Source organism: Palaemon carinicauda, chromosome 34 (assembly GCF_036898095.1).
Source record: "Palaemon carinicauda isolate YSFRI2023 chromosome 34, ASM3689809v2, whole genome shotgun sequence".
Taxonomy (NCBI): Eukaryota; Metazoa; Arthropoda; class Malacostraca; order Decapoda; family Palaemonidae; genus Palaemon; species Palaemon carinicauda.
Window position 1 is genome coordinate 5,925,288 of NC_090758.1, and position 7,325 is coordinate 5,932,612.

Below are 7,325 nucleotides of genomic sequence, written 5' to 3' on the forward strand. Positions count from 1 at the left end.
ATGTCACGGTCCCTTGCTTGTACCATTCATGGGTGGCCTTTAAACATTCATAAACCTTCAAACAGAGATTGAACAGAGGAGTTATGTCGTAATGTCATGTACGTAGTGTAAACTGGAAAAATCTTTTGAAATATTTTAAAAACTTTTGAATAGTATTTATATCTTATATACTAAAGGCTTTTGAAAAAAAAAGATAGTTTTACAAGGATATATTCTTCTGAAACTTTATTCAAATGACCAGAAAGCAAGTATTAGGCTGTACATTGGCAACTTTGCATTTAGAATATATGAGTTTTGTACAATAAACTTTAGTATAGAAATGTAGTTATGAATATAGAAAAAAAAAACTATTATTATTCTTGCAAGTGAGAAACTTCAATCATAGTTCGTTTTCTTGGTATCCTTTTCCTTCAGATGATTCAATATGCTGTTTCTATATAAATATGAATATTATTACCAAATTAAATTATTTTGAATAATCTATTATTTCAATGAAACAATTTGAAATGCATTACAATACTATATACTTTCAGGTACTGGATCATCATGGTAAAATTGATTTGATTAATTAATTAATTAGGTTATCTAGCATCCTGATATCTAAACTCTTGACTCCGTTGCAAAATTGAACCAGTTTGCATTATCACACATTGGAATAATCAGTTTCATTAAAGTCTGTTTAATCTCAACAATTTATTTAATAAAATCAGAATATGCAAGTTTTCTTTAATCCTCGCTTTGTCAATTTACGTCAACAAAAATATATTGATCCATTTTCAATTCCACCAAATACTTTCCACTTTTCAACATTTAATAAACATCTTTAATCTCTAAATATTTACTTCAAAGTGATGATCTGAATACATTGGCATCAATTCTGTGATTTTCTATTTAGGAATAAAAAAAAAGACAAACTATTGCTTACAATATGTACCTAAGGGCTTCTTTTAGCCTATATTTAATCAGAGAAGAGCTTTACTAATATGTAAATATTTCCTAAGGAAGTGATGATAAGGTTTATTTTATAACCAATTTACACTCTGAAACGCCCTTATTAACACTAGGATGGCCAGCTCCTTTGATATATATAAAATGGCTGAGGTGTCGTTTTCGACACCTGATGATTTTTATTGAAATTTGGCATGAAAAATAATCATATATGGTTAATGAAATAACTCATATGTTTACAATACATAGTTTATTAAAGAATATTGTTATTACATAACATTTGACATCATTTTGAAGTAGGCTATAACATTCTTTTTACAATCCTGTAGGCCAATTATTTATCAATATCTTAGATTCCACAATCTTTACATGTTACAAACACTACCCTAGTTTCATCCTTTGCACATTTGCCACAAGTAGGTTTTTTGCATACTTGGCAAACAGTAATCGTAGCATTTGAACATTTTCTACCATGACACTTGCGACGTTTCTTAGGTAATGATGAGCTTGTGGAGGGCACATCTGCAAGATTCGGTAAGCTTCTCTTCTGAACATAAGCATGCCTAAGACTTTCAATGAGCTCCAAAAATGAACTCCTTCCTACTAATTGTTCTCCCTGATGCTAGTTTTTATATAATCCATGCATTTATAACTGCCATATCCAGTATATTACAAAAAACTCCAAGGGGCCAACGTCTTGTAGCACAACGTGTACTGTACTTTCGGAGCATTTGGTCGACTACGTCTACTCCTACTTTATTAGCATTATAGAAATCAATGACTGCTGGTTTCTTCTTCTCACCATCCGAAATTGTTGGAGAACTATGCATTGTTGATAAGAGGCACACATTTTTATTAGCTTTGCATTGATAATTAACAAACATGCATTCACTTTCATCTTTAAAATAGAATTTGGATTCATACTTTTTCCCCTTTTCTTGTAAAGTCATTTCTTTCGACAGATGCTTGCTGTTTCCTCTCACAGTACCGACAATTGAAGTAGCTCTATCTCGCAGTTTCCTTGCAACTTCAAGAGATGTAAAAAAGTTGTCTGTTGGTACATTATAGCCTTTGTTCTTCACAACTTCAGTAAGACTGAGCACAACATGTTCCGCCAAGGGAACCCCTAACCTTGATTCCTTTTCTATGGCTCCTAAGTAGGGGATCACATTTACAATGTATTTGTTTTCTACCTCTGTAAGGACCCAAAATTTTATTCCAAACTTATCAGGTTTATTTGGCATAAATACAATGAATGGGCACCTGTTTTTCATGGGCAATAGCTGTTCGTCAATTGTCAAACTATATGTTGGTATATAGGCACCTCTGCAATTTTCAACAAATAGGTCAAAAATATCTCTAATGTGGGTAAATTTGTCACTTTTGATCCTCTCTGACCTTGTGCTTCTGTTGTCAAACCTAATGAATCTATGTATTTTCTTGTAATCACTTCTAGACATGATTTCTCCGAATATTTTTGGTCCATAGGTTTTATTCCACAAAAAATCTGCACTGTGAGCTTTTCCGTACACTCCCCTTGCATATGTCAAAGCAATGTAGGCCTCAAACTTTTCTAAGGATAACACCCAGCTTTCATCGTGATTTTTTCCTTCACTGATTGTCCATTTATGAATTTTCTGTAGCATAGTTTCATCAATGAAGATTCTCCAACCAGAATATGGGGATTCTGCAGCTACATTTTTCATAGTTTTTTGAAATACCAGAAGTAGCTTTGAATACCTGACTTTGGCTATATCTTCCTTTCCAAGATGATGATAAAGGTTCCCAGGCAATCCCATGCCGTGTAATGATGGTAATTTCTATCTGTAGAAGTGCTTGCTTGTATATCTGATGAGGTACCTGCTTGTCTAGTGGATTCGTCTTCACTATCTTGATAGTCATCAGAATCTGATGAGCTTGAAGAAACTTCTTTTTGTGGTAAAAACTCATTTTCACTACCATCACTACCATCACTTGAAACTTCATCTTCTGATTGGAAGATAATATTCAATGCTTCTTCTACAGTATAGAAATCTTTATTTCCCTTACACCGTGAAGCAGCCATCTCTAATATATTCAGTATGACTACCACTAAGCTAATATAAATGATGAGTGCTTAGTAACTGTTTCCTTTGCCAAGGATCACGAAACACAGAATTCTCAAGGATATTCAAGTCAGGAATAACAAGTCTGAAAAGAAATTCACAAATATAAAGTATACCTCATACTGAAAGAAAGTCATTATACAGATATGTGTGTGTGTGTGTGTATAAATAGATAGATATATAGATAGGGACACAAACACAAATATTATTTGCTTGTGAGGAGTTTTTAAATGAATTTACCATATAAATAGCCTTGGTGTCAAAAACGACACCTTGGCCATTTAAGGTAAAACCTCAAATATCAGCTATTCCACTGAATATTTTTTTAAAAATTAGGTCTCTTAAGCATCTTTTTAAAAATTTAATAATTGTCTATAAGACTCAGCATTGAGCCAAAATCAGTTATTCCATACTAATTAGTTAAAAATTTGAAGGTGTCGTAAACGACACCTCGGCCATCCTAGTGTTAACAAACATAAATTCGAGGGTAGGTGACGTAGTACAGTCATTCAGACGTTGGCAAAGACACAGAAATGTGACAATTTTTTTTTTTTCGTTAATCGATTTGTTTATGTTGATTACGATGATTATAAGGACATTAAATTACACCATAATCATATATGTTCTGGGTTATAACTATCAATCCTAAAATGAGTTGATTCTGTAATGAATAAGGTTATTCTCCTCGTAAGGAAATTCAAACTGGCAACGCTGTCCCAAACCCGTCCCACCAACCTCAACTATCCTGATAATTGTAAAACGGAGTCATTTGTACAAGTCCATGACTTAATTTCCATGTGATCTGATGAAAAATTTTTATTTTAAACACTTTTATAAGTAAACTTGGGTTGCTTCCGATATTATATAAAAATTTCAAATGATTTCTTCATAAAAAAAATATCCATTTATAATATGGATACGATCGTTGGACAATTTACCAATTCTTTAGCCTCTACCTTCCAAAAATACTTTTCGTTTTTGACCCACGTGGTCGTCAAATAATCGACTATATTAGTTCGCTCAAGATGCCCCTGATGCCATCTATTGGCGGTAAAGTGAAACTTGTTACGAATTACGGGCGGGAGCAATGGGGTGTCTGAGTTATTATGCCTTTCTAAATATACCATTTTTTTTATTCTACGTAGTTCTTACTAACAATGCATGTCATACCATGAAGCGTATTAATCATCTTCTGGTTTCATTAGAAGTTACTTAAAATTACATCAAATAACTGTTTAATAACTTGATTTTCTCTCTGATTTCAGTACATTTTGCATAATCTCTGGCACTCCCTCCACCCCTCCATCATTACCCCCAAATGTAATTGAACTAACGATTGTTGGTTGAAGAAATATCTCTGGTAGTTATTGGGAACTTTGCAATTTCGTAAAGAAAATCTAGTTGTGCTCAGACAACATTGGACCACAAGTTCACTTATGTCTGTTTTATTGAAAAAACTTTGCCTAGAAATAAAGTAAATTAAATTATAATGAGGGGATAATGGGGCAATTAGCAATTTGGCACTGTGCTTCTAATGCCATGTATTGCCCATGAACAATATGCAGGGCTTTTTAATCATTGCGTTCTGGAAGCTTCCTAGACGTAATTTTGGTTAAAACGTATATTTAATTGGTACTGAATATAAATCATATTTGCTACATATATTTCTATAAAAGTTTGAACATAACCTTTTTTCAATTGCATAGAATCATTCAAATGATTGTAACAAGATGTAGAAACACGCAGGTTCCGTTCAATTCGGAGAAGTGTGTATTTACTAAAACTATTTTCATAATTAGTTACTTTTAATTAATGCGAAAAAAAATCACAACTTCAATAACACTATTTTTCTGTAGATTTATTGGCTTTACATTATGGCAATTATATGTAAAATAGAGCTAATTTGTATTACTAAAATATGTAAAGCAAATCCCAATATTTTGAGTATCCAAGACATTGTCTGCTACTCATAAGAAAATTTTTATAATTAACTAAATCTAACTATCTAGTGAGATGAGTCCTTCGAAAGATCCTTTGAAAATCCTTTGTAATATCCTTCTCCCCAAATCACTTCTAAGGAGTCACATGATTCCTTTGAAATGTCTTTCGAAGATAATTACATTTCGTCAAGAGGTATTTGAAGGAATGAATATTTATGTATATTTTCGTCATCATCATCATCATCATCTCCTTCTACGCCTATTGACGGGAAGGCCTTCGGTTAGATTTTGCCAGTCGTCTCTATCTCGAGCTATTTATTCAATACTTCTTCATTCATCAACTTCTACTTCACAGTTCATAGTTCTCAGCCATGTAGGCCTGGGTCTTACAACTCGTTTAGGGCCTTACGGGCCCAGGTGAAAGTTTATGGAATTAATCTCTCCTGGGGAATTCGAAGAACATGCCCAAACCATCTCCATCTACCCCTCACCGTGATCCCATCCACATATGGTACTCGAGTAATCTTTCTTATAGTAGCATTTCTAATCCAGTCTTGTCATCTAACTCCAAAAGATTTTCTGAGGGCATTGTTCTCAAATCTAAAACATCTGTTATACCACGACTCATATCAATACATTAACAGCAATTATCTGAGCTATCAAGAAAATAGACTGCAAACTTAATGCTACTGAGGCAGCAATTGATTTCAACCAAATAAATTATTATTATTATTATTATTATTATTATTATTATTATTATTATTATCATTATTATTATTATTATTATTATTATTATTATTATTATTATTATTATTATTATTATTAACATCAACAAAAAAATAAGTCATTCTTGAACCCTTTCGGCAGAAGAAAATACATCACGGTCATATTTCAAACAAAAGAACAATATGTACATCGCCATAACCTCACTTGATGAGGCAGCCTCTATTATATCATAGATATCTTGACAAAAATTATCTGAGCATAGAGAGAGGATATACATGCTTACCATGCCTGGGTATAAAAAATGGTTATACTAGTGTTTTCTTATACAGATAGTGTTTAGGAATACGAGGAGCATCGTTTGCCATTTCCTGTAGGAAAGAAAATTACTTTATTGAGCTATTTTCTTTTGTTATCTCTTGACGTAAATAAACCTTGGATATCATCAGTGTTATCTCAACATGGTAGGAATCTGTAATAGAAAATAATTGGTCGTTTTCATGGAAGAGGTACATTAGTTGTAAGCTCAGCGGCCCTCTCTCTCTCTCTCTCTCTCTCTCTCTCTCTCTCAAAGAGAAAACGAAGTCTCCGCGGATGGTCTAAACAGCTTTGAAACATTCAGAATCTTTGCAACACACACACACTCTCTCTCTCTCTCTCTCTTTCTCTCTCTCTCTCTCTCTCTCTCTCTCTCGCTCTCTCTCTCTCTCTGCCTCAATCCACATCATTAAATTTACAGTGTTGATCACCAACTAACCTATTTGGTAAATAGCCCCAAACATTTTCTGACCTCCTAAAGGAACACCCCCTCCCCCAGATATATATTCAAGCTTCAGAGAGAGAGAGAGAGAGAGAGAGAGAGAGAGAGAGAGAGAGAGGAGTGGAATTTGGGTTTTTATCTACAAAACATTGATATAATGTTTGAAGTTTTAGATAGAAGATTTCTCATTAATTAGTCTATAATATTTTAAAATAAAGTTTTTTCTCATTTAATTATATTTCATTATCAAAATCGCTTTTATTCGTCATAGTAATATATTTTTTAATAAAAAAACTGTTCAATCCTAATTATCTATTTTGTTGTAATTATCATTAAATAGTTATTCAGATATATCATCCCTATAAACAGGACACTTTTTTTCCTACCATCTCTCTCTCTCTCTCTCTCTCTCTCTCTCTCTCTCTCTCTCTCTCTAAGTAGCCCATCTCGTGTCAGCAATAATGCTGACAAGACAAAGGCAGAAGAGCAGTATTGCTTTTATGACGGACGTATAATTTTCTGCGTACCAAAGCAATATTCCTTTACATTGTCTTTCCATATAATTCCTTCCGTGTCGACTCAGATATGAGATTTATTTTCTTTGACCAACAACAACAACAACAACAAAAATAACAACAAATTCAGCCATTTTTAGTATACTGCAAGACAAAAAAATTAAACATGTCCTTGTTCAGGTCTGAGGTTTGGTCATTTCATTTCCACGCTGGCCAGGACATATTGGTGATGGTAGAAGAATTTAATCTGATTGCTCACGGAAAACCAACTCTCTCTCTCTCTCTCTCTCTCTCTCTCTCTCTCTCTCTCTCTCTCTGATTAATATTTATTCAC